Consider the following 27808-nt stretch of genomic DNA (forward strand, 5'->3'; position numbering starts at 1 on the left):
CACAGTACCACAGTGACATCATGTCATTTACACGCATGCCAGAAGACTGTCTAGACTCCATTACTGCTGTCCTAACATGTACCAGTCATAGACCTACTGCCTTACGCACTTTAACAGCAGGCGGGCAGACTGACACAGCTAGTCCCCCAAACAGAAGAGGTCTCTCTCTCTCTCAGAGGATTACAGTTGAATATGGCCCAGTACATCACTGGGACCTCTATACCAGGCGGTGTCAGACTCCAGCCACCTAAGACATAGACAGTTATTTCTGCTAGCGCACAACAAGCGGTACCAAAACGCCAAATGTGGGACCAAAAGGCTCCTGAACAGTTTCTACAACCAAGTCATTAGACTACTGAACTGTTAATCTAATGGATACCAGACTATTTACACTACAATGTTCCATCATCTAGTGGAAAGCCTTCCCAGAAGAGTGGAGGCTGTTATAGCAGCAATGTTCCAACATCTAGTGGAAAGCCTTCCCAGAAGAGTGGAGGCTGTTATAGCAGCAATGTCCCAACATCTAGTGGAAAGCCTTCCCAGAAGAGTGGAGGCTGTTATAGCAGCAATGTTCCAACATCTAGTGGAAAGCCTTCCCAGAAGAGTGGAGGCTGTTATAGCAGCAATGTTCCAACATCTAGTGGAAAGCCTTCCCAGAAGAGTGGAGGCTGTTATAGCAGCAATGTTCCAACATCTAGTGGAAAGCCTTCCCAGAAGAGTGGAGGCTGTTATAGCAGCAATGTTCCATCATCTAGTGGAAAGCCTTCCCAGAATAGTGGAGGCTGTTATAGCAGCAATGTTCCAACATCTGTGGAAAGCCTTCCCAGAAGAGCGGAGGCTGTTATAGCAGCAATGTTCCAACATCTAGTGGAAAGCCTTCCCAGAAGAGTGGAGGCTGTTATAGCAGCAATGTTCCAACATCTAGTGGAAAGCCTTCCCAGAAGAGTGGAGGCTGTTATAGCAGCAATGTCCCAACATCTAGTGGAAAGCCTTCCCAGAAGAGTGGAGGCTGTTATAGCAGCAATGTTCCAACATCTAGTGGAAAGCCTTCCCAGAAGAGTGGAGGCTGTTATAGCAGCAATGTCCCAACATCTAGTGGAAAGCCTTCCCAGAAGAGTGGAGGCTGTTATAGCAGCAATGTTCCAACATCTAGTGGAAAGCCTTCCCAGAAGAGTGGAGGCTGTTATAGCAGCAATGTTCCAACATCTAGTGGAAAGCCTTCCCAGAAGAGTGGAGGCTGTTATAGCAGCAATGTTCCAACATCTAGTGGAAAGCCTTCCCAGAAGAGTGGAGGCTGTTATAGCAGCAATGTTCCATCATCTAGTGGAAAGCCTTCCCAGAAGAGTGGAGGCTGTTATAGCAGCAATGTTCCAACATCTGTGGAAAGCCTTCCCAGAAGAGCGGAGGCTGTTATAGCAGCAATGTTCCAACATCTAGTGGAAAGCCTTCCCAGAAGAGTGGAGGCTGTTATAGCAGCAATGTTCCAACATCTAGTGGAAAGCCTTCCCAGAAGAGTGGAGGCTGTTATAGCAGCAATGTTCCAACATCTAGTGGAAAGCCTTCCCAGAAGAGTGGAGGCTGTTATAGCAGCAATGTTCCAACATCTAGTGGAAAGCCTTCCCTGAAGAGTGGAGGCTGTTATAGCAGCAATGTTCCAACATCTAGTGGAAAGCCTTCTCAGAAGAGTGGAGGCTGTTATAGCAGCAATGTTCCAACATCTAGTGGAAAGCCTTCTCAGAAGAGTGGAGGCTGTTATAGCAGCAATGTTCCAACATCTAATGGAAAGCCTTCCCAGAAGAGTGGAGGCTGTTATAGCAGCAATGTTCCAACATCTAGTGAAAAGCCTTCCCAGAAGAGCGGAGGCTGTTATAGCAGCAATGTTCCAACATCTAGTGGAAAGCCTTCCCAGAAGAGTGGAGGCTGTTATAGCAGCAATGTTCCAACATCTAGTGGAAAGCCTTCCCTGAAGAGTGGAGGCTGTTATAGCAGCAATGTTCCAACATCTAGTGGAAAGCCTTCTCAGAAGAGTGGAGGCTGTTATAGCAGCAATGTTCCAACATCTAGTGGAAAGCCTTCCCAGAAGAGTGGAGGCTGTTATAGCAGCAATGTTCCAACATCTAGTGAAAAGCCTTCCCAGAAGAGCGGAGGCTGTTATAGCAGCAATGTTCCAACATCTAGTGGAAAGCCTTCCCAGAAGAGTGGAGGCTGTTATAGCAGCAATGTTCCAACATCTAGTGGAAAGCCTTCTCAGAAGAGTGGAGGCTGTTATAGCAGCAATGTTCCAACATCTAGTGGAAAGCCTTCCCAGAAGAGTGGAGGCTGTTATAGCAGCAATGTTCCAACATCTAGTGGAAAGCCTTCCCAGAAGAGTGGAGGCTGTTATAGCAGCAATGTTCCAACATCTAGTGGAAAGCCTTCACAGAAGACTGGAGGCTGTTATGGCATATTAATGCCCATGATTTTGGAATGAGATGTTCGACGAGCAGGTGTCCACATACTTTTGGCCATGTAGTGTATATCTGGATTGACTAGTCACTTTTACCCACATCTACATACTGTATTACCTCAACTACCTCACCTACCTGGTATGCCTCCACATTGACTCAGTACTCCCTGTATATAGCCATGCTACTACCTGGTATGCCTCCACATTGACTCAGTACTAGTACTCCCTGTATATAGCCTCCATATTGACTCAGTAGCGGTACCCCCTGTATATAGCCTCCACATTGACTCTGTACCGGTACCCCCTGTATATAGCCTCCACATTGACACTGTACCAGTACCCCCTGTATATAGCCTCCACATTGACTCAGTACTAGTACTCCCTGTATATAGCCTCCACATTGACACTGTACCTGTACCCCCTGTATATAGCCTCCACATTGACTCAGTACTAATACTCCCTGTATATAGCCTCCACATTGACTCTGTACCGGTACCCCCTGTATATAGCCTCCACATTGACTCTGTACCGGTACCCCCTGTATATAGCCTCCACATTGACTCAGTACTAGTACTCCCTGTATATAGCCTCCACATTGACTCTGTACCGGTACCCCCTGTATATAGCCTCCACATTGACTCTGTACCGGTACCTCCTGTATATAGCCTCCACATTGACTCAGTACTAGTACTCCCTGTATATAGCCTCCACATTGACTCTGTACCGGTACCCCCTGTATATAGCCTCCACATTGACTCTGTACCGGTACCCCCTGTATATAGCCTCCACATTGACTCAGTACTAATACTCCCTGTATATAGCCTCCACATTGACTCAGTACTAGTACTCCCTGTATATAGCCTCCACATTGACTCTGTACCGGTACCCCCTGTATATAGTCTCCACATTGACTCAGTAATAATACTCCCTGTATATAGTCTCCACATTGACTCTGTACCGGTACCCCCTGTATATAGCCTCCACATTGACTCAGTACTAATACTCCCTGTATATAGCCTCCACATTGACTCAGTACTAGTACCCCCTGTATATAGCCTCCACATTGACTCAGTACTAGTACTCCCTGTATATAGCCTCGTTATTGTTATTACAGTGTTACTATTTCTTTAATATTTAGCAAATATTTGTGTGTTTTTTTATTGTTGATGTTTGGAATAGGTTCGCAAGTAAGCATTTCACTGAAAAGTCTACACCTGTTGTATTCGGTGCTTGTGACAAATACAATTTGATTTGATCTTACTAGTCCTCATTACCAGTGTTCTCCCTCGACTCTCCCTGTTCCCAAAGGTACTGCTTGTTGCATTGCAGACACCTGCGTCTGTGATCTAGGAGGAATTCAGCTGTCTGGAACTCCCAGAGCGTTCCCTTTGATCCAATCAAGGATTTTTATCTCTGTGTTGGATAAGACTCACACACACAGGGAGAGAGAGAGATACAGGGGAGAGAGAGAGAGAGATAGAGGGGAGAGAGAGAGAGAGATACAGGGGAGAGAGAGAGAGAGATACAGGGGAGAGAGAGAGAGAGATACAGGGGAGAGAGAGAGAGATACAGGGGAGAGAGAGAGAGAGATACAGGGGAGAGAGAGAGAGAGATACAGGGGAGAGAGAGAGAGAGATACAGGGGAGAGAGAGAGAGAGATACAGGGGAGAGAGAGAGAGATACAGGGGAGAGAGAGAGAGAGATACAGGGGAGAGAGAGAGAGAGATACAGGGGAGAGAGAGATACAGGGGAGAGAGAGAGAGAGATACAGGGGAGAGAGAGAGAGAGATACAGGGGAGAGAGAGAGAGAGATACAGGGGAGAGAGAGAGAGATACAGGGGAGAGAGAGAGAGAGATACAGGGGAGAGAGAGAGAGATACAGGGGAGAGAGAGAGAGATACAGGGGAGAGAGAGAGAGATACAGGGGAGAGAGAGAGAGAGATACAGGGGAGAGAGAGAGAGAGATAGATACAGGGGAGAGAGAGAGAGATACAGGGGAGAGAGAGAGAGAGATACAGGGGGGAGAAAGAGAGAGAGATATACAGGGGAGAGAGAGAGAGAGATACAGGGGAGAGAGAGAGAGAGAGAGATACAGGGGGGAGAGAGAGAGAGATACAGGGGAGAGAGAGAGAGATACAGGGGGGAGAGAGAGAGAGAGAGAGATACAGGGGGGAGAGAGAGAGATACAGGGGAGAGAGAGAGAGATATAGGGGAGAGAGAGAGAGATACAGGGGAGAGAGAGAGAGAGCGAGATACAGGGGAGAGAGAGAGAGAGAGAGAGATACAGGGGAGAGAGAGAGAGAGATACAGGGGAGAGAGAGAGAGAGATACAGGGGAGAGAGAGAGAGAGATACAGGGGAGAGAGAGAGAGAGCTACAGGGGAGAGAGAGAGAGAGATACAGGGGAGAGAGAGAGAGAGATACAGGGGGGAGAGAGAGAGAGAGATACAGGGGGGAGAGAGAGAGAGAGATACAGGGGAGAGAGAGAGAGAGATACAGGGGAGAGAGAGAGAGAGATACAGGGGAGAGAGAGAGAGAGATACAGGGGAGAGAGAGAGAGAGATACAGGGGAGAGAGAGAGAGAGATACAGGGGAGAGAGAGAGAGAGATACAGGGGAGAGAGAGAGAGAGATACAGCGTGAGAGCTAAAGAGAGAGAACAACAGAAGTTTTTCCCCCATATACTTTCCTCAAGGAAAAACAAGTAATATAATATGTATTTTAGACAGAGAAGCTCTATCTAGTGAAGCATGGAGTTTCAGAGATGAGGGTAGCTGGCTAGTGTTACTATGTGGTAAATCTAGAGAAGCATTGTGTTTCAGAGATGAGGGTAGCTGGCTAGTGTTACTATGTGGTAAATCTAGTGAAGCATTGTGTTTCAGAGATGAGGGTAGCTGGCTAGTGTTACTATGTGGTAAATCTAGTGAAGCATTGTGTTTCAGAGATGAGGGTAGCTGGCTAGTGTTACTATGTGGAATACAGCAGGTTTGTAGCAGCTAGCCAGTTACTGGGTCATAGTATGAAGTACATAGACCAACACTGCCCTTGGCCATAGTCTTGAGTATTAACCTCCCTGGATTCTAAACTGTTGAAATGAATTACAGCTTTAATTAGGAGGAATCCATATACAGACTTAGTATTAAAGAGATGTTCTGGGCCATGAAGACAACTTTATTGAAGAGATGTTCTGGGCCATGTAAAGGTTTTCTTCCTGGGGTGAAGGAGAGGACCAAAATGCAGCGTAGCCAGTGCTCAACATGTTTAATTAAAGAACAAGTGAACACTACAAACAACTTACAAAATAACAAACGTGCAAAACCGATACAGACCTATCTGGTGCAGAACACAAACACAGAGACAGGTAACAACCACCCACAACGAACACAGTGAAACAACCTACCTAAATATGACTCCTAATTAGAGGAACGCAAAACACCTGCCTCTAATTAAGAGCCATACCAGGCAACCCTAAACCAACATAGAAACACACAACATAGAATGCCCACCCAAAACTCACGCCCTGACCATCACACACATACAAAACAACAGAAAACAGGTCAGGAACGTGACAGGCCATGACAACAACTTAATTAAAGAGATGTTCTGGGCCATGAAGACAACTTAATTAAAGAGATGTTCTGGGCCATGAAGACAACTTAATTAAAGAGATGTTCTGGGCCATGACAACAACTTAAAGAGATGTTCTGGGCCATGAAGACAACTTAATTAAAGAGATGTTCTGGGCCATGAAGACAACTTAATTAAAGAGATGTTCTGGGCCATGACAACAACTTAATTAAAGAGATGTTCTGGGCCATGACAACAACTTAATTAAAGAGATGTTCTGGGCCATGACAACAACTTAATTAAAGAGATGTTCTGGGCCATGACAACAACTTAATTAAAGAGATGTTCTGGGCCATGACAACAACTTAATTAAAGAGATGTTCTGGGCCATGAAGGCAACTTAATTAAAGAGATGTTCTGGGCCATGACAACAACTTTATTAAAGAGATGTTCTGGGCCATGACAACAACTTAATTAAAGAGATGTTCTGGGCCATGACAACAACTTTATTAAAGAGATGTTCTGGGCCATGAAGGCAACTTAATTAAAGAGATGTTCTGGGCCATGACAACAACTTAATTAAAGAGATGTTCTGGGCCATGACAACAACTTAATTAAAGAGATGTTCTGGGCCATGACAACAACTTAATTAAAGAGATGTTCTGGGCCATGAAGGCAACTTAATTAAAGAGATGTTCTGGGCCATGACAACAACTTTATTAAAGAGATGTTCTGGGCCATGACAACAACTTAATTAAAGAGATGTTCTGGGCCATGACAACAACTTTATTAAAGAGATGTTCTGGGCCATGAAGGCAACTTAATTAAAGAGATGTTCTGGGCCATGACAACAACTTTATTAAAGAGATGTTCTGGGCCATGACAACAACTTAATTAAAGAGATGTTCTGGGCCATGACAACAACTTAATTAAAGAGATGTTCTGGGCCATGAAGGCAACTTAATTAAAGAGATGTTCTGGGCCATGACAACAACTTTATTAAAGAGATGTTCTGGGCCATGACAACAACTTAATTAAAGAGATGTTCTGGGCCATGACAACAACTTTATTAAAGAGATGTTCTGGGCCATGAAGGCAACTTAATTAAAGAGATGTTCTGGGCCATGACAACAACTTTATTAAAGAGATGTTCTGGGCCATGACAACAACTTAATTAAAGAGATGTTCTGGGCCATGACAACAACTTAAAGAGATGTTCTGGGCCATGACAACAACTTTATTAAAGAGATGTTCTGGGCCATGACAACAACTTAATTAAAGAGATGTTCTGGGCCATGACAACAACTTTACTAAAGAGATGTTCTGGGCCATGACAACAACTTAATTAAAGAGATGTTCTGGGCCATGAAAACAACTTTATTAAAGAGATGTTCTGGGCCATGACAACAACTTTACTAAAGAGATGTTCTGGGCCATGACAACAACTTCATTGAAGAGATGTTCTGGGCCATAAAACAACTTAATTAAAGAGATGTTCTGGGCCATGAAAACAACTTTACTAAAGAGATGTTCTGGGCCATGACAACAACTTAATTAAAGAGATGTTCTGGGCCATAAAACAACTTAATTAAAGAGATGTTCTGGGCCATAAAACAACTTAATTAAAGAGATGTTCTGGGCCATGACAACAACTTAATTAAAGAGATGTTCTGGGCCATGACAACAACTTAATTAAAGAGATGTTCTGGGCCATGACAACAACTTAATTAAAGAGATGTTCTGGGCCATGACAACAACTGGAAGATTTTTAAAGACACAGCATGGGGGTGGAACTGACTGAGCTGAAGGGAGTTTGAGTGATTATTATACATCAATTATGGTCAGTTACTGTAAGGTCTAATTTAACATCGACTGGTCATATTTTATAATGAGCTGCGATGGAGAACATGACAGCAGCAGAGTCCAGTTTGCTCCCCTCACTGCAAGGCAAGCATATTGCATCTACTAATATGGACGTGTTGGAACCGGTTCTGTAACGTGTTTATCAGAGTCCACTATGGTCCCCTCACTGCAAGGCAAGCATATTGCATCTACTAATATGGACGTGTTGGAACCGGTTCTGTAACGTGTTTATCAGAGTCCACTATGGTCCCCTCACTGCAAGGCAAGCATATTGCATCTACTAATATGGACGTGTTGGAACCGGTTCTGTAACGTGTTTATCAGAGCCCAAAACATGTACGCGTACAAACAGCAGTGTTCTACAATATTGGACCGTTGCTTTCATACTTTTCCAATTCTTAATGGAGATCAAGCAATTTCTCCAACTGTCTTGTCAAATGAATAGAGGACACGTAACAGAGTTGGCAATTGTAGGGGGGGTGCACGTTCAGGCTGTGCATCCCCCGTGGATGGTGGTCTCAGAGCCGCGTAGCAATGGGACGCTGAACTATCGCGTCCTAGCGTGTGTGGATTATGATTTACGCTCCAAGAAATAGGATATGATTCAGCTGCTTGTGTTTTCTAGGAAGTCACAAAGAGCTGCTTGTGTTCTCTAGGAAGTCACACAGCCAAAGGAGGAGAGGTCAAGAGGAAAGGCATTCCCAGCAATAACAGCCTGGACTGTCAAACAGACAGATCCACTAGAAGACATGGGTAATTAACTAAACACAGTATTAAGATACAACACATGTTGAAACTGGAGATGGAAGGATAGAGGAGAACCAAACCAGAGACTGGATAGAGGAGAACCAAAACAGAGACTGGATAGAGGAGAACCAAACCAGAGACTGGATAGAGGAGAACAAAACCAGAGACTGGATAGAGGAGAACGAAACCAGAGACTGGATAGAGGAGAGACAAACCAGAGACTGGATAGAGGAGAGACAAACCAGAGACTGGATAGAGGAGAGACAAACCAGAGACTGGATAGAGGAGACAAACCAGAGACTGGATAGAGGAGAACCAGACCAGAGACTGGATAGAGGAGAGACAAACCAGAGACTGGATAGAGGAGAGACAAACCAGAGACTGGATAGAGGAGAGACAAACCAGAGACTGGATAGAGGAGAGACAAACCAGAGACTGGATAGAGGAGAACCAAACCAGAGACTGGATAGAGGAGAGACAAACCAGAGACTGGATAGAGGAGAACCAAACCAGAGACTGGATAGAGGAGAGACAAACCAGAGACTGGATAGAGGAGAGACAAACCAGAGACTGGATAGAGGAGAGACAAACCAGAGACTGGATAGAGGAGAGACAAACCAGAGACTGGATAGAGGAGAACCAAACCAGAGACTGGATAGAGGAGAGACAAACCAGAGACTGGATAGAGGAGAACCAGACCAGAGACTGGATAGAGGAGAACCAAACCAGAGACTGGATAGAGGAGAACCAAACCAGAGACTGGATAGAGGAGAGACAAACCGGAGACTGGATAGAGGAAAAACAAACCAGAGACTGGATAGAGGAGGGACAAACCAGAGACTGGATAGAGGAGAGACAAACCGGAGACTGGATAGAGGAGAACCAAACCAGAGACTGGATAGAGGAGAGACAACCCAGAGACTGGATAGAGGAGAACCAAACCAGAGACTGGATAGAGGAGAGACAAACCAGAGACTGGATAGAGGAGAGACAAACCAGAGACTGGATAGAGGAGAACCAAACCAGAGACTGGATAGAGGAGAGACAAACCGGAGACTGGATAGAGGAAAAACAAACCAGAGACTGGATAGAGGAGGGACAAACCAGAGACTGGATAGAGGAGAGACAAACCGGAGACTGGATAGAGGAGAACCAAACCAGAGACTGGATAGAGGAGAGACAACCCAGAGACTGGATAGAGGAGAACCAAACCAGAGACTGGATAGAGGAGAGACAAACCAGAGACTGGATAGAGGAGAGACAAACCAGAGACTGGATAGAGGAGAACCAAACCAGAGACTGGATAGAGGAGAGACAAACCAGAGACTGGATAGAGGAGAGACAAACCAGAGACTGGATAGAGGAGAACCAAACCAGAGACTGGATAGAGGAGAACCAAACCAGAGACTGGATAGAGGAGAGACAAACCAGAGACTGGATAGAGGAGAGACAAACCAGAGACAGGATAGAGGAGAGACAAACCAGAGACAGGATAGAGGAGAGACAAACCAGAGACTGGATAGAGAAGAACCGAACCAGAGACTGGATAGAGGAGAGACAAACCAGAGACTGGATAGAGGAGAGACAAACCAGAGACTGGATAGAGGAGAGACAAACCAGAGACAGGATAGAGGAGAGACAAACCAGAGACTGGATAGAGGAGAAACAAACCAGAGACTGGATAGAGGAGAACCAAACCAGAGACTGGATAGAGGAGAGACAAACCAGAGACTGGATAGAGGAGAGACAAACCAGAGACTGGATAGAGGAGAGACAAACCAGAGACTGGATAGAGGAGAACCAAACCAGAGACTGGATAGAGGAGAGACAAACCAGAGACTGGATAGAGGAGAGACAAACCAGAGACTGGATAGAGGAGAGACAAACCAGAGACTGGGTAGAGGAGAGACAAACCAGAGACTGGATAGAGGAGAACCAAACCAGAGACTGGATAGAGGAGAGACAAACCAGAGACTGGATAGAGGAGAGACAAACCAGAGACTGGATAGAGGAGAACCAAACCAGAGACTGGATAGAGGAGAACCAAACCAGAGACTGGATAGAGGAGAGACAAACCAGAGACTGGATAGAGGAGAACCAAACCAGATACTGGATAGAGGAGAGACAAACCAGAGACTGGATAGAGGAGAGACAAACCAGAGACTGGATAGAGGAGAGACAAACCAGAGACTGGATAGAGGAGAACCAAACCAGAGACTGGATAGAGGAGAACCAAACCAGAGACTGGATAGAGGAGAGACAAACCAGAGACTGGATAGAGGAGAGACAAACCAGAGACTGGATAGAGGAGAACCAAACCAGAGACTGGATAGAGGAGAACCAAACCAGAGACTGGATACAGGAGAGACAAACCAGAGACTGGATAGAGGAGAGACAACCCAGAGACTGGATAGAGGAGAGACAAACCAGAGACAGGATAGAGGAGAACCAAACCAGAGACTGGATAGAGGAGAGACAAACCAGAGACTGGATAAAATGGGTGAAATGGGTGAAATGCATGCACATGCACATGCACACACACACACACACACACACACACACACACACACACACACACACACACACACACACACACACACACACACACACACACACACACACACACACACACACACACACACACACACACCTCTCCTTAAGCAAACATCCTGGCTTCATCATGATATATCAGCTTCAGTATTGTGCTTGACCACGGTACAGGGCTGTCTAACTACCTGTCCAACTACCTGTCCAACTACCTGCCCATCTGCACGGTACAGGGCATATGATGCATGTCCAACTACCTGTCCAACTACCTGCCCATCTCCACGGTACAGGGTATATGATGCATGTCCAACTACCTGTCCAACTACCTGCCCATCTGCACGGTACAGGGCATATGATGCATGTCCAACTACCTGTCCATCTCCACGGTACAGGGCATATGATGCATGTCCAACTACCTGTCCAACTACCTGCCCATCTCCACGGTACAGGGCATATGATGCATGTCCAACTACCTGACCATCTCCACGGTAAAGGGCATATGATGCATGTCCAACTACCTGTCCAACTACCTGTCCATCTCTACAGTACAGGGCATATGATGCATGTCCAACTACCTGTCCAACTACCTGTCCATCTCTACAGTACAGGGCATATGATGCATGTCCAACTACCTGTCCAACTACCTGTCCATCTCCACGGTACAGGGCATATGATGCATGTCCAACTACCTGTCCAACTACCTGCCCATCTGCACGGTACAGGGCATATGATGCATGTCCAACTACCTGTCCATCTCCACGGTACAGGGCATATGATGCATGTCCAACTACCTGTCCAACTACCTGCCCATCTCCACGGTACAGGGTATATGATGCATGTCCAACTACCTGTCCATCTCTACGGTACAGGGCATATGATGCATGTCCAACTACCTGACCATCTCCACGGTAAAGGGCATATGATGCATGTCCAACTACCTGTCCAACTACCTGTCCATCTCTACAGTACAGGGCATATGATGCATGTCCAACTACCTGTCCAACTACCTGTCCATCTCTACAGTACAGGGCATATGATGCATGTCCAACTACCTGTCCAACTACCTGTCCATCTCCACGGTACAGGGCATATGATGCATGTCCAACTACCTGTCCAACTACCTGCCCATCTCCATGGTACAGGGCATATGATGCATGTCCAACTACCTGTCCAACTACCTGCCCATCTCCATGGTACAGGGCATATGATGCATGTCCAACTACCTGTCCAACTACCTGCCCATCTCTACGGTACAGGGCATATGATGCATGTCCAACTACCTGTCCAACTACCTGTCCATCTCGATGGTACAGGGCATATGATGCATGTCCAACTACCTGCCCATCTCTACAGTAAAGGGCATATGATGCATGTCCAACTACCTGTCCATCTCTACGGTACAGGGCATATGATGCATGTCCAACTACCTGTCCAACTACCTGTCCATCTCTACGGTACAGGGTATATGATGCATGTCCAACTACCTGTCCATCTCCACGGTACAGGGCATATGATGCATGTCCAACTACCTGTCCAACTACCTGTCCATCTCTACGGTACAGGGTGTATGATGCATGTCCAACTACCTGCCCATCTGCACGGTACAGGGTATATGATGCATGTCCAACTACCTGTCCAACTACTTGCCCATCTGCACGGTACAGGGTATATGATGCATGTCCAACTACCTGTCCAACTACCTGTCCATCTCCACGGTACAGGGCATATGATGCATGTCCAACTACCTGTCCAACTACCTGTCCAACTACCTGTCCATCTGCACGGTACAGGGCCCCATGAGCTCAGAGCTCAAACTACCTTCTAAAGAATAATCTTGGCCACTTTTCCAAGCATTTCTATCAGCTACTTACAGTGCCAAATCAGACACGAGCTCCAGCTATGATATATGATACAAGCCATTTCTCTTTCTGAGAGATACAACTTACAGTTAATTTTCCATGAAGACAACAAACAAAGTTTGGCAGACAGACGAAACGAGGTTGAGGTTGATACGTATCTGTTCATGTTTGGCTATGTCCCAAATGGAACACGTTTGCCGTATATAGTGCACTACATTTGACCAAGGGCAGTGCACTAAAACAGGAACTAGGGAGCCATTTGGAATGCAAACCTCTTTTTATTCTGATATTCCAGACTTGTACCATAGTGGTGTCGTCCTGAACCATGTGGTTATAGCAGCAGTAATATAGAACCTTCACTTCCACACCATCAGTCATCTGGACTATACAGCACTACAAATAAAAACCTGTTCAGCTTCATATCAACATGAAGGTTGTTATCATTACATTAGCGATAAAGTAAATATCTAAATCACTTTTTGGATCTATTTGTATTTAACCTTTATTTAGGTGCTGTTGGTTAAATACCTCTTTAGAAGGGTCTTGACCAGCCACTGTTCAGTGGTACCAATGTCCATTAATAATCACATCACCAAGACCACCATGGTGAAGTAGTGTGTAGTAGTGTGTAGCAGTGTGTAGTAGTGTGTAACAGTGTGTAGTAGTGTGTAGCAGTTTGTAGTAGTGTATAGCAGTGTATAGTAGTGTGTAGCAGTATGTAGCAGTGTATAGCAGTGTATAGTAGTGTGTAGTAGTGTATAGTAGTGTGTAGCAGTTTGTAGTAGTGTGTAGTAGTGTATAGTAGTGTATAGTAGTGTGTAGCAGTGTGTAGTAGTGTGTAGCAGTTTGTAGTAGTGTATAGCAGTGTATAGTAGTGTATAGTAGTGTGTAGCAGTGTGTAGTAGTGTATAGTAGTGTGTAGTAGTGTATAGTAGTGTATAGTAGTGTATAGTAGTGTGTAGTAGTGTATAGTAGTGTATAGCAGTGTATAGTAGTGTGTAGTAGTGTATAGTAGTGTGTAGCAGTTTGTAGTAGTGTATAGCAGTGTATAGTAGTGTGTAGCAGTATGTAGTAGTGTATAGTAGTGTATAGTAGTGTGTAGTAGTGTATAGTAGTGTGTAGCAGTGTGTAGTAGTGTATAGTAGTGTGTAGTAGTGTATAGTAGTGTGTATCAGTTTGTAGTAGTGTATAGCAGTGTATAGTAGTGTGTAGCAGTATGTAGCAGTGTATAGCAGTGTATAGTAGTGTGTAGTAGTGTATAGTAGTGTGTAGCAGTTTGTAGTAGTGTATAGCAGTGTATAGTAGTGTGTAGCAGTGTATAGTAGTGTATAGTAGTGTGTAGTAGTGTGTAGCAGTGTGTAGTAGTGTGTAGTAGTGTGTAGTAGTGTGTGTAGGCCATAGTAGTGTGTAGTAGTATATAGCCAACAACACAGCCAACAACACAGCCAACAACACAGCCAACAACACAGTCAACAACACAGCCAACAACACAGCCAACAACACAGTCAACAACACAGTCAACAACACAGCCAACAACACAGCTAACAACACAGCCAACAACACAGCCAACATTACAGCCAACAACACAGTCAACAACACAGCCAACAACACAGTCAACAACACAGCCAACAACACAGCCAACAACACGGCCAACAACACAGTCAACAACACAGCCAACAACACAGCCAACAACACAGCCAACAACACAGCCAACAACACGGCCAACAACACAGCTATCAACACAACCAACAACACAGCTATCAACACAGCCAACAACACAGCTAACAACACAGCCAACAACACAGCCAACAACACAGTCTACAGCCAACAACACAGCCAACAACACAGCTATCAACACAGCCAACAACACAGCTATCAACACAGCTATCAACACAGCCAACAACACAGCCAACAACACAGCCAACAACACAGCCAACAACACAGCCAACAACACAGCTATCAACACAGCCAACAACACAGCTATCAACACAGCTATCAACACAGCCAACAACACAGTCAACAACACAGCCAACAACACAGTCAACAACACAGCCAACAACACAGCCAACAACACAGCTATCAACACAGCCAACAACACAGCTATCAACACAGCCAACAACACAGTCAACAACACAGCCAACAACACAGCCAACAACACAGCTATCAACACAGCCAACAACACAGCTATCAACACAGCCAACAACACAGCCAACAACACAGCCAACAACACAGCCAACAACACAGCCAACAACATCACTTCAAACTGAAACTGGAAAGACTGAAAACTAGCTGCATTTCATTGTCTTTGCCCTGTTTATTTATTTGTATTTAGATCCATAAAAATTATGTCGATTCATGATTTTGACTGGTTGAGAAAAGCTGCCTGTCTGTCTCTCGTCCCGACTCCCGACTCACAATCCCGACACGTTCATTACTCTTTATTTATTTTTTTAAATGTAACCTTTATTTAACTAGGCAAGTCAGTTAAGAATACATTCTTATTTACAAATGGGACAGTTGGAGATCGAATTTCAATATTAACTTCAAACAATGTTGTAAATGTCAGAGGGACAGACAGCAATGTTTATACAAATCTCCGCTGTTGAAAACCAAATGCCCGTTTAAAAGAAATGGGAGATAATGTCTCAAATCTTTTTACAGTTTTACAAGTTTATAAATTGTCTGGCTGGGCTGATAAGACAGTGTAGCAGTGTGTAGTAGTGTATAGTAGTGTGTAGTAGTGTATAGTAGTGTGTAGCAGTTTGTAGTAGTGTATAGCAGTGTATAGTAGTGTGTAGCAGTATGTAGCAGTGTATAGCAGTGTATAGTAGTGTGTAGTAGTGTATAGTAGTGTGTAGCAGTTTGTAGTAGTGTATAGCAGTGTATAGTAGTGTGTAGCAGTGTATAGTAGTGTATAGTAGTGTGTAGTAGTGTGTAGCAGTGTGTAGTAGTGTGTAGTAGTGTGTAGTAGTGTGTGTAGGCCATAGTAGTGTGTAGTAGTATATAGCCAACAACACAGCCAACAACACAGCCAACAACACAGCCAACAACACAGCCAACAACACAGTCAACAACACAGCCAACAACACAGCCAACAACACAGTCAACAACACAGTCAACAACACAGCCAACAACACAGCTAACAACACAGCCAACAACACAGCAAACAACACAGCCAACAACACAGTCAACAACACAGCCAACAACACCGTCAACAACACAGCCAACAACACAGCCAACAACACGGCCAACAACACAGTCAACAACACAGCCAACAACACAGCCAACAACACAGCCAACAACACAGCCAACAACACGGCCAACAACACAGCTATCAACACAGCCAACAACACAACCAACAACACAGCCAACAACACAGCCAACAACACAGTCAACAACACAGCCAACAACACAGCCAACAACACAGCCAACAACACAGCCAACAACACAGTCAACAACACAGCCAACAACAACACAACCAACAGCTATCAACACAGCCAACAACACAGCTATCAACACAGCTATCAACACAGCCAACAACACAGCCAACAACACAGCCAACAACACAGCCAACAACACAGCCAACAACACAGCCAACAACACAGCTATCAACACAGCCAACAACACAGCTATCAACACAGCTATCAACACAGCCAACAACACAGTCAACAACACAGCCAACAACACAGTCAACAACACAGCCAACAACACAGCCAACAACACAGCTATCAACACAGCCAACAACACAGCTATCAACACAGCCAACAACACAGCCAACAACACAGCCAACAACACAGCCAACAACACAGCCAACAACATCACTTCAAACTGAAACTGGAAAGACTGAAAACTAGCTGCATTTCATTGTCTTTGCCCTGTTTATTTATTTGTATTTAGATCCATAAAAATTATGTCGATTCATGATTTTGACTGGTTGAGAAAAGCTGCCTGTCTGTCTCTCGTCCCGACTCCCGACTCACAATCCCGACACGTTCATTACTCTTTATTTATTTTTTTAAATGTAACCTTTATTTAACTAGGCAAGTCAGTTAAGAATACATTCTTATTTACAAATGGGACAGTTGGAGATCGAATTTCAATATTAACTTCAAACAATGTTGTAAATGTCAGAGGGACAGACAGCAATGTTTATACAAATCTCCGCTGTTGAAAACCAAATGCCCGTTTAAAAGAAATGGGAGATAATGTCTCAAATCTTTTTACAGTTTTACAAGTTTATAAATTGTCTGGCTGGGCTGATAAGACAGTGGATGCGCAGTGAGATGGAACAAGCATTTAAACCTCATAGTTTTAGCCGGTGGTAACTTCTGGAACAGACACTGGCTGGAAAGCGGTTTTATCCAATCAGCATCCAGGATAATTTAATTTGATTTAACCTTTATTTACTAGGCATTAGACCCGCCCTTTGTATAAAATCCTAATATTTACTCTCTCATTACCCTTCGTTCTGTGAATATCAACCAGAGGACACACTTGTCCCTATTCCTTACATAGTGTACTACTTTAGACCAGAGCCCTATAGAACCCTATTCCCTATATAGTGCACTACTTTAGACCAGAGCCCTATGGAACCCTATTCCCTATATAGTGCACTACTTTTGACCAGAGCCTATAGGGAATAGGGTGCCGTTTGAGATACAGGCTGTGAGTCAGCAGTCATTAAACCTTTCAGACTCCATTTACCCTCCTATCTCAGCACTGATGTTGGAAATGAGTCAGTCGGAGTCTCTCTCTCTCTCTGCATCTCCCTCGACAGTACTGACTAGGGTCTGGTTAAAATTATGGACTCTTTTGGCATAGAGGAACAACGTCCCTGCCTACGTCACTAGTCTATACGCTTGAATAAAATACTACATGGTAGCTAGCAAGATGGAGATCAGAGGTTATTTTTAATGAGTGCATTTCACAAGTGGCTAGTTTGCAACAACTATCGTTACTAAAACCACTGCAAAGGTTTTGCCTTCAAAACTTGATTTTGAATGGTGATGTTCCGACATGTCTGCCTCGTGATGTGTTGGGAGAGTTGTCTGTCTGAAGAGGACCAACCCAGGAAGACTGAAGTAGAAAGTGATATAGTTCTTCTGTGCCAAAAGAGTTCTTTATTGAAACCAGACCCTAGTCTCTGTCAGCACGGGCAGGTCTCTCTCTCTCTCTCTCTCTCTCTCTCTCTCTCTCTCTCTCTCTCTCTCTCTCTCTCTCTCTCTCTCTCTCTCTCTCTCTCTCTCTCTCTCTCTCTCTCTCTCTCTCTCTCTCTCTCTCTCTCTCTCTCTCTCTCTCTCTCTCTGAGCTTCAAAGAGCACAGAAATTAGTGTGTACAGATCATGTGGAGTTACGAGTTGGCAGGAGATGATAGTCAACTATAAGGATAGAAAGAAGAGAGGAGGAGAGAGGAGAAGAGAGGAGAGAAGAAGAAGGGAGAGGAGAGGCGAGAGCAGTATGGAAACAGGGCCATGGACTCCAACAATCTTAACCACCAGTTAAAACTCCAGCCTGCCGTTTCATGTCCAGATACGATTCAAAGTCTCCATCTAGCTTCCTCACTTTCATGTTGGAACTATGTTTCCCAGATAACTATGCTCTGAATGTCTCCGGTCCTGTTTGGTTGTGATGGAGAATGTACAGTGGAGCTTATTACTATGTTCAGTTCTAAATGGCACCCTATCCCCTGTATAGTGCACTACTTGTTACAATGGGCCATTTGGCACTATAGCGAATAGGGTGCCATTTGGAATGCATCCCATGTGTTAGTGTCAGCATTCCATTCGAGCTCCTTTATTTACAGTGAGGCCTCCTTTTCTGCAGACTGGATATATAACCTGAGCCATCCTCCTCTTCTGCAGACTGGAGAGATGACCGAGCCATCCTCCTCTTCTGCAGACTGGAGGAATAACCGAGCCATCCTCCTCTTCTGCAGACTGGAAAGATGACCGAGCCATCCTCCTCTTCTGCAGACTGGAGATATGACCGAGCCATCCTCCTCTTCTGCAGACTGGAGGAATAACCGAGCCATCCTCCTCTTCTGCAGACTGGAGGAATGACCGAGCCATCCTCCTCTTCTGCAGACTGGAGGGATAACCGAGCCATCCTCCTCTTCTGCAGACTGGAGGGCAGACTGGAGGAATGACCGAGCCATCCTCCTCTTCTGCAGACTGGAGGAGTAACCGAGCCATCCTCCTCTTCTGCAGACTGGAGGAATGAACGAGCCATCCTCCTCTTCTGCAGACTGGAGATATGACCGAGCCATCCTCCTCTTCTGCAGACTTGAGATATAACCGAGCCATCCTCCTCTTCTGCAGACTGGAGGAATAACCGAGCCATCCTCCTCTTCTGCAGACTGGAGGAATGACCGAGCCATCCTCCTCTTCTGCAGACTGGAGGAAGGACCGAGCCATCCTCCTCTTCTACAGACTGGAGGAATGACCGAGCCATCCTCCTCTTCTGCAGACTGGAGATATGACCGAGCCATCCTCCTCTTCTACAGACTGGAGGAATGACCGAGCCATCCTCCTCTTCTGCAGACTGGAGGAATAACCGAGCCATCCTCCTCTTCTGCAGACTGGAGGAATAACCGAGCCATCCTCCTCTTCTGCAGACTGGAGATATGACCGAGCCATCCTCCTTTTCTGCAGACTGGAGATATGACCGAGCCATCCTCCTCTTCTGCAGACTGGAGGAATAACCGAGCCATCCTCCTCTTCTACAGACTGGAGGAATGACCGAGCCATCCTCCTCTTCTGCAGACTGGAGATATGACCGAGTCATCCTCCTCTTCTACAGACTGGAGGAATGACCGAGCCATCCTCCTCTTCTGCAGACTGGAGGAATAACCGAGCCATCCTCCTCTTCTGCAGACTGGAGATATGACCGAGCCATCCTCCTCTTCTGCAGACTGGAGGAATAACCGAGCCATCCTCCTCTTCTGCAGACTGGAGGGCAGACTGGGGGAATGACCGAGCCATCCTCCTTTTCTGCAGACTGGAGATATGACCGAGCCATCCTCCTCTTCTGCAGACTGGAGGAATAACCGAGCCATCCTCCTTTTCTGCAGACTGGAGGAATAACCGAGCCATCCTCCTCTTTACAGTATATCATTTTGTTTTCTATTTTACTCACAGAGGGTTCAAACGCTATATACATTTTTCCCACAGTGAAATTAGACTTCATACCAGCTAGTGTATTTTGACAGGATCTACACCTACGAGCCACACAGCGAAGGTATGCACAGTAACACTCACCACAGATGTTCACAGCGAAGGTATGCACAGTAACACTCACCACAGATGTTCACAGCGAAGGTATGCACAGTAACACTCACCACAGATGTTCACAGCGAAGGTATGCACAGTAACACTCACCACAGATGTTTCTCTACTTATGTATTATGCTTAGCAAACAAGAACCAAATACCTACAGGAGACCTAGAGCATGTTGTACACTGAACCCTGTCTATTGCATAGTGATATAGGAAGACGATCCGAATCTCAGCTATTTCAAACAGACAGACAAACACAACCTGAGCATATTTGAACTGAGTTTGATATGCGGTAGATTTGATGTTGACTCTTTGTCTAGTTTTTCATGATACAACTCTATCATGATCCAACTCTATCATGACACAACTCCAACATGATACAACTCTATCATGACACAACTCCAACATGATACAACTCTATCATGACACAACTCCAACATAATACAACTCCAACATAATACAACTCTATCATGACACAGCTCTATCATGACACAGCTCTATCATTACACAACTCTATCATGACACAACTCCAACATAATACAACTCCAACATAATACAACTCTATCATTACACAACTCTATCATGACACAACTCCAACATAATACAACTCCAACATATTACAACTCTATCATGACGCAACTCTATCATGACGCAACTCCAACGTTATAAAACTCTATCAAGACACAGCTCTATCATGACACGACTCCAACATAATACAACTCCAACATAATACAACTCCAACATAACACAACTCTATCATGACACAGCTCTATCATGACACAACTCCAACATAATACAACTCCAACATAATACAACTCCAACATAACACAACTCTATCATGACACAACTCTATCATGATACAACTCTATCATGATAAAACTCTATCATGATACAACTCCAACATAATACAACTCTATCATGATATAACTCTATCATGACACAACTCCAACAAGATACAACTCCAGCAAGAAATACCTCTATCATGACACAACTCTATCATGACACAACTATATCATGACACAACTCTATCATAATACAACTCTATCATGATACAACTCCAACAAGAAACAACTCCAACAAGATACAACTCCAACATGACACAACTATATCATGACACAACCCTATCATGACACAACTCTATCATGACACAACTCTATCATGACACAACTCCAACATGATACAACTCCAACATAACACAACTCTATCATGACACAGCTCTATCATGACACAACTCCAACATAATACAACTCCAACATAATACAACTCCAACATAACACAACTCTATCATGACACAACTCTATCATGATACAACTCTATCATGATAAAACTCTATCATGATACAACTCCAACATAATACAACTCTATCATGATATAACTCTATCATGACACAACTCCAACAAGATACAACTCCAGCAAGAAATACCTCTATCATGACACAACTCTATCATGACACAACTATATCATGACACAACTCTATCATAATACAACTCTATCATGATACAACTCCAACAAGAAACAACTCCAACAAGATACAACTCCAACATGACACAACTATATCATGACACAACCCTATCATGACACAACTCTATCATGACACAACTCTATCATGACACAACTCCAACTTGATACAACTCCAACAAGATACAACTCCAACATAATACAACTCTATCATGATACAACTCAAACAAGATACAACTCTACCAAGATACAACTCCAACAAGATACAACTCCAAAAAGAAACAACTCCAAAAAGATACAACTCCAACATAATACAACTCCAACATAATACAACTCTATCATGACACAACTCTATCATGACACAACTCTATCATGATAAAACTCCAACAAGATACAACTCCAACAAGAAACAACTCCAACAAGATACAACTCCAACATAATACAACTCCAACATAATACAAATCTATCATGACACAACTCTCATGACACAACTCTATCACGACACAACTCTATCATGATACAACTCTATCATGACACAACTCCAACATGACACAACTCCAACATATTACAATTCTATCATGATCCAACTATATCATGACACAACTCCAACATAATACAACTCTATCATGACACAACTCTCATGACACAACTCTATCACGACACAACTCTATCATGATACAACTCTATCACGACACAACTCTATCATGATACAACTATATCATGACACAACTCTATCATGATACAACTCTATCATGACACAACTCCAACATGACACAACTCCAACATATTACAATTCTATCATGATCCAACTATATCATGACACAACTCCAACATTATACAACTCTATCATGACACAACTCTATCATGACACAACTCTATCATGACACAACTCTATCATGACACAACTCTATCATGATACAACTATATCATGACACAACTCTATCATGATACAACTCTATCATGACACAACTCCAACATAATACAATTCTATCATGATCCAACTCTATCATGACACAACTCCAACATGATACAACTCTATCATGATCCAACTCCAACATGATACAACTCCAACATGATACAACTATCATGACACAACTATTACGACACAACTCCAACAGAATACAACTATCATGATACAACTCCAACATAATACCACTCCAACATAATACAACTCTATCATGCTCCAACTCTATCATGACACAACTCCAACATATTACAACTCCAACATAATACAACTCTATCATGATACAACTCCATCAGACACGACTATCATGACACAGCTCCAACGGAATACAACTATCATGACATAACTATCATGACACAACTCCAACAGAATACAACTATCATGACACAACTCTCACGACACAACTCCAACAGAATACAACTATCATGATACAACTCCAACATAATACCACTCCAACATAATACAACTCCAACATAATACAACTCTATCATGATACAACTCCAACATGATACAACTCTATCATGACACAACTATCATGACACAACTCCAACAGAATACAACTATCATGATCCAACTCTATCATGACACAACTCCAACATAATACAACTCCAACATAATACAACTCTATCATGATACAACTCCAACATGATACAACTCTATCATGACACAACTATCATGACACAACTCCAACAGAATACAACTATCATGATCCAACTCTATCATGACACAACTCCAACATGATACAACTCTATCATGACACAACTATCATGACACAACTCCAACAGAATACAACTATCATGATACAACTCTATCATGACACAACTTCAACATGATACAACTCCAACATGATACCCATGATGGGGGTACAACGGTACAATCCCAAGTAGGACCACACTGGTTACAACGGTACAATGCCAAGTAGGACCACACTGGTTACAACGGTACAATCCCAAGTAGGACCACACTGGTTACAACGGTACAATCCCAAGTAGGACCACACTGGTTACAACGGTACAATCCCAAGTAGGACCACACTGGTTACCCACACAGGCACTGAGGTTCTCTATTCCCCTTTCTGTTTGTTGTGTATCAACATAATATCAAGAGACAATGTTTTGGATCAAGTTATGAACAAACAAAGGATTTGAAAAAGACTGTGAAGCGGAGTAGAGGGTGGACTGTGGAGAACCATGGACAGAGACACATAGCTCAGAGACACCCAGCTCAGAGACACCCAGTTCAGGGACACCCAGCTCAGAGACACACCCAGCTCAGAGACACACAACTCAGAGACACACAGCATAGAGACACACAGCTCAGAGACACACAGCTCAGAGACGCCCAGCTCAGAAACACACAGCATAGAGACACATGACTCAGACACACACTACCGTTCAAACGTTTGGGGTCACTTAGAAATGTCCTTGTTTTTGAAAAAAACATAAAATTGATCAGAAATACAGTGTAGACGTTGTTAATGACTATTGTAGCTGAAAACAGCAGATTTTTTAATGGTAAATCTACATAAGCGTACAGAGGCCCATTATCAACAACCATCACTCCTGTGTTCCAATGGCACGTCGAGTTAGATAATTAAATGTTTTATTTAACCTTTACTTAACTAGGCAAGGTAGTTAAAGAACAAATTCTTATTTACAATGACAGCCTACCAGGGAACAGTGGGTTAACTGCATTGTTCAGGGGCAGAACGACAGATGTATACTTGGGGATTCGATCCAGCAACCTTTCGGTTACTGGCCCAACGCTCTAACCACTAGGCTACCTGCCACTAATCCAAGTCCATAATTTTAAATTGATCATTAGAAAACCCTTTTGCAATTATGTTAGCACAGCTGAAAACTGTTGTCCTGATTAAAGAAGCAATAAAACTGGCCTCCTTTAGACTAGTTGAGTATCTGGAGCATCAGCATTTGTGGGATCGATTACAGGCTCAAAATGGCCAGAAACAAAGCACTTTCTTCTGAAACTCGTCAGTCTATTCTTGTTCTGAGAAATGAAGGCTGTTCCATGTGAGAAATTGCCAAGAAACTGAAGATCTGGTACAACGATGTGTACTACTCCCTTCACAGAACAGTGCAAACTGCCTCCTACAACAGGACAATGACCCAAAGCACAGCTCCAAACTATGCAAGAACTATTTAGGGAAGAAGCAGTCAGCTGGTATTCTGTCTATAATGGAGTGGCCAGCACAGCCACCGGATCTCTACCCTATTGAGCTGTTGTGGGAGCAGCTTGACCGTATGGTACGTAAGAAGTGCCCATCAAGCCAATCCAACTTGTGGGAGGTGCTTCAGGAAGCATGGGGTGAAATCTCTTCAGATTACCTCAACACATTGACAACTAGAATGCCAAAGGTCTGCAAGGCTGTAATTGCTGCAAATGGAGGATTCTTTGACGAAAGCAAAAGTTTGAAGGACACAATTATTATTTCAATTAAAAATCATTATTTATAACTTTGTCAACGTCTTGACTGTATTTCCTATTCATTTTGCAACTCATTTAATGTCTGTTTTCATGAGCCCAAACGTTTGAACGGTAGAGTAGCTCAGAGAAACAGGACTACAACAGAATAAATATCTGCATGGCTGGGCTGCTCTCAAGTGTAAAACGTTGCGACACTTTCTTTGGATGTAGCACGTTTTTTTTTTAAACGGGCAACTTTTCCCAACATTTTATAAATACTTATAAAGCATTCATGGGCATTTCTTTATAGTATTGGTTAATGTAAAATGTGTATCTAACATATACATTTTTTTAAATAATTTAAATGAATCTAGAAACACTTTGGCTTTGATGAAAGTTATTATAAAGTGTTCCAATGATGATAAACAAAAACAACAACAATGTATTTGAAATCCCCTTTTCCAATAAAGTGTTGTTTTCAATCTTTCTTTGCAGCTTTAGTTTAAATGGATCAATAGTAGCTGTTAGCTGTTTATTGGAGACGTTACTGAACATTACTGAAACATCATTAAAAGCGCATCGGCTGGAGCTTGAAACATGAATTATTCTCGCAATCAATCAAATTAAATCTACAGACCTATCTAAACATTTAACATAAGACATTTCCTGCAGTAGTTGTAGTAGAAAATAGTGAAACTACTATTGAGTCCTAGATAGGCTACAGAACGAAACCTTTTCCATGGTTACACTCAACGGAGTCATACGAATTCATATTCTGTGTCTAAATTTATAACTTTCGCGAACATAGTTTTAAAAATAAAACAACTTACCTTCAATATCTTCAAAAGTTAAAAGGGCATTTTCGGGTGTTCCCGGTCCATGACTTCGACTTTTGTCGAGTTTAACTTCCCGAACTGCAGATAGTCTACTCCGGGACAAGTTGAGCTGTGAAACGGTGCCAGCGGGGTTCCAGACAGGATCCCATTGGAGGAGCGGGGCGTCAGTAAGGAAGAGGCCGACACGGTGTTTCCTGCAGGGGGGGATAAGGGGGGGCAGGTCCCGGTGCTGTGTCCGTGTGTGGGCATTGGAGGAGCGGGGCTGTCAACATTGGTTAGATGTTTTATACATCGTTTATCAGCGATAGGTAGATCCTACAGTAAACCTGCTGTAAATATATAGGACTAACAAGAGTTCATTATCGAACAGAATAGAGTAGAAAAACGTTTTAACATAATACTAATGAACACATTCGGAATCTACAGTGCCTTCGGAAAGTATTCAGACCCGTAGATTTTTTCCCACATTTTGTTACAGCCTTATTCTAAAATGTATTAAATCGTTTTTTTTCTTCTCATCAATCTACACACAATACCCTATAATGACGAAGAAAAAACATATTTAAAAAACAATTGCTAATTTATAAAAAATACAAACTGAAATATCACATTTACATAAGTATTCAGACCCTTTACTCAGTACTTTGTTGAAGCACCTTTGGCAGCGATTACAGCCTCAAGTCTTCTTGGGTATGACACTACAAGCTTGGCACACCTGTATTTGGGGAGTTTCTCCCATTCTTCTCTGCAGATCCTCTCAAGCTCTGTCAGGTTGGATGGGGAGCATCGCTGCACAGCTATTTTCAGGTCTCTCCAGAGATGTTCGATCAGGTTCAAGTCTGGGCTCTGGGTGGGCCACTCAAGGACATTCAGAGACTTGTCCCGAAGCCACTCCTGCGTTGTCTTGGCTGTGTGCTTAGGGTCGTTGTCTGTCACGCCCTGATCTGTTTCACCTGTCTTTGTGATTGTGTCCACCTCCATAGAGGAACTCTAGAGCTCTGTCAGAGTGACCATCAGGTTCTTGGTCACCTCCCTGACCAAGGCCCTTCTCCCCCAATTGCTCAGTTTGGATGGGCGGCCAGCTCTAGGAAGAGTCTTGGTGGTTCCAAACTTCTCCCATTTAAGAATGATGGAGGCCACTGTGTTCTTGAGGACCTTCAATGCTGCAAACATGTGTTTGTACCCTTCCCCAGATCTGTGCCTCGACACAATCCGGTCTCGGAGCTCTTCGGACAATTCCTTCGACCTCATGGCTTGGTTTTTGTTCTGACATGCACCTGGAAAGACAGGTGTGTGCCTTTTCAAATCATGTCCAATCAATTGAATTTAACACCAATGGACTCCAATGAAGCTGTAGAAACATCTCAACCATGACCATTGGAAACAGGATGCACCTGAGCTAAAGTTGGAGTCTCATAGCAGGGTCTGAATACTTATGTAAAGAAGGTGCTTCTGTCATTATGGGGTATTTTATGTAGATTCCTCAAGACATTTTAAAAAAAATATCCAGTTTAGAATAAGGCTGTAATGTAACAAACTAAGGAAAAAGTCACGGGGACTGAATACTGTATACCTCAGTAGAACAGACCACATACTGTAAAACTAGTAGGATTATAGATACAGTAGAACAGACCACATACTGTAAAACTAGTAGGATTATAAATACAGTAGAACAGACCACATACTGTAAAACTAGTAGGATTATAGATACAGTAGAACAGACCACATACTGTAGACTAGTAGGATTATAGATACAGTAGAACAGACCACATACTGTAGACTAGTAGGATTATAAATACAGTAGAACAGACCACATACTGTAAAAC

At 43.5% G+C, this 27808-nt stretch overlaps 1 protein-coding gene across 1 annotated transcript in view; it reads right to left on the reverse strand.

The window, feature by feature from the left end:
* il11ra (interleukin 11 receptor subunit alpha) overlaps positions 1 to 26111 on the reverse strand; it is a 106493-nt gene extending 80382 nt beyond the window's left edge. Inside the window, exon 1 of the mRNA XM_071342914.1 lies at positions 25977 to 26111. The gene's annotated coding sequence lies outside the window, so the exon portion shown is untranslated. The remainder of the gene's footprint in view (positions 1 to 25976) is intronic.
* Between the last annotated feature and the right edge of the window lie 1697 nt (positions 26112 to 27808).

This window comes from Salvelinus alpinus, chromosome 1 (genome assembly GCF_045679555.1).
Source record: "Salvelinus alpinus chromosome 1, SLU_Salpinus.1, whole genome shotgun sequence".
Taxonomy (NCBI): domain Eukaryota; kingdom Metazoa; phylum Chordata; class Actinopteri; order Salmoniformes; family Salmonidae; genus Salvelinus; species Salvelinus alpinus.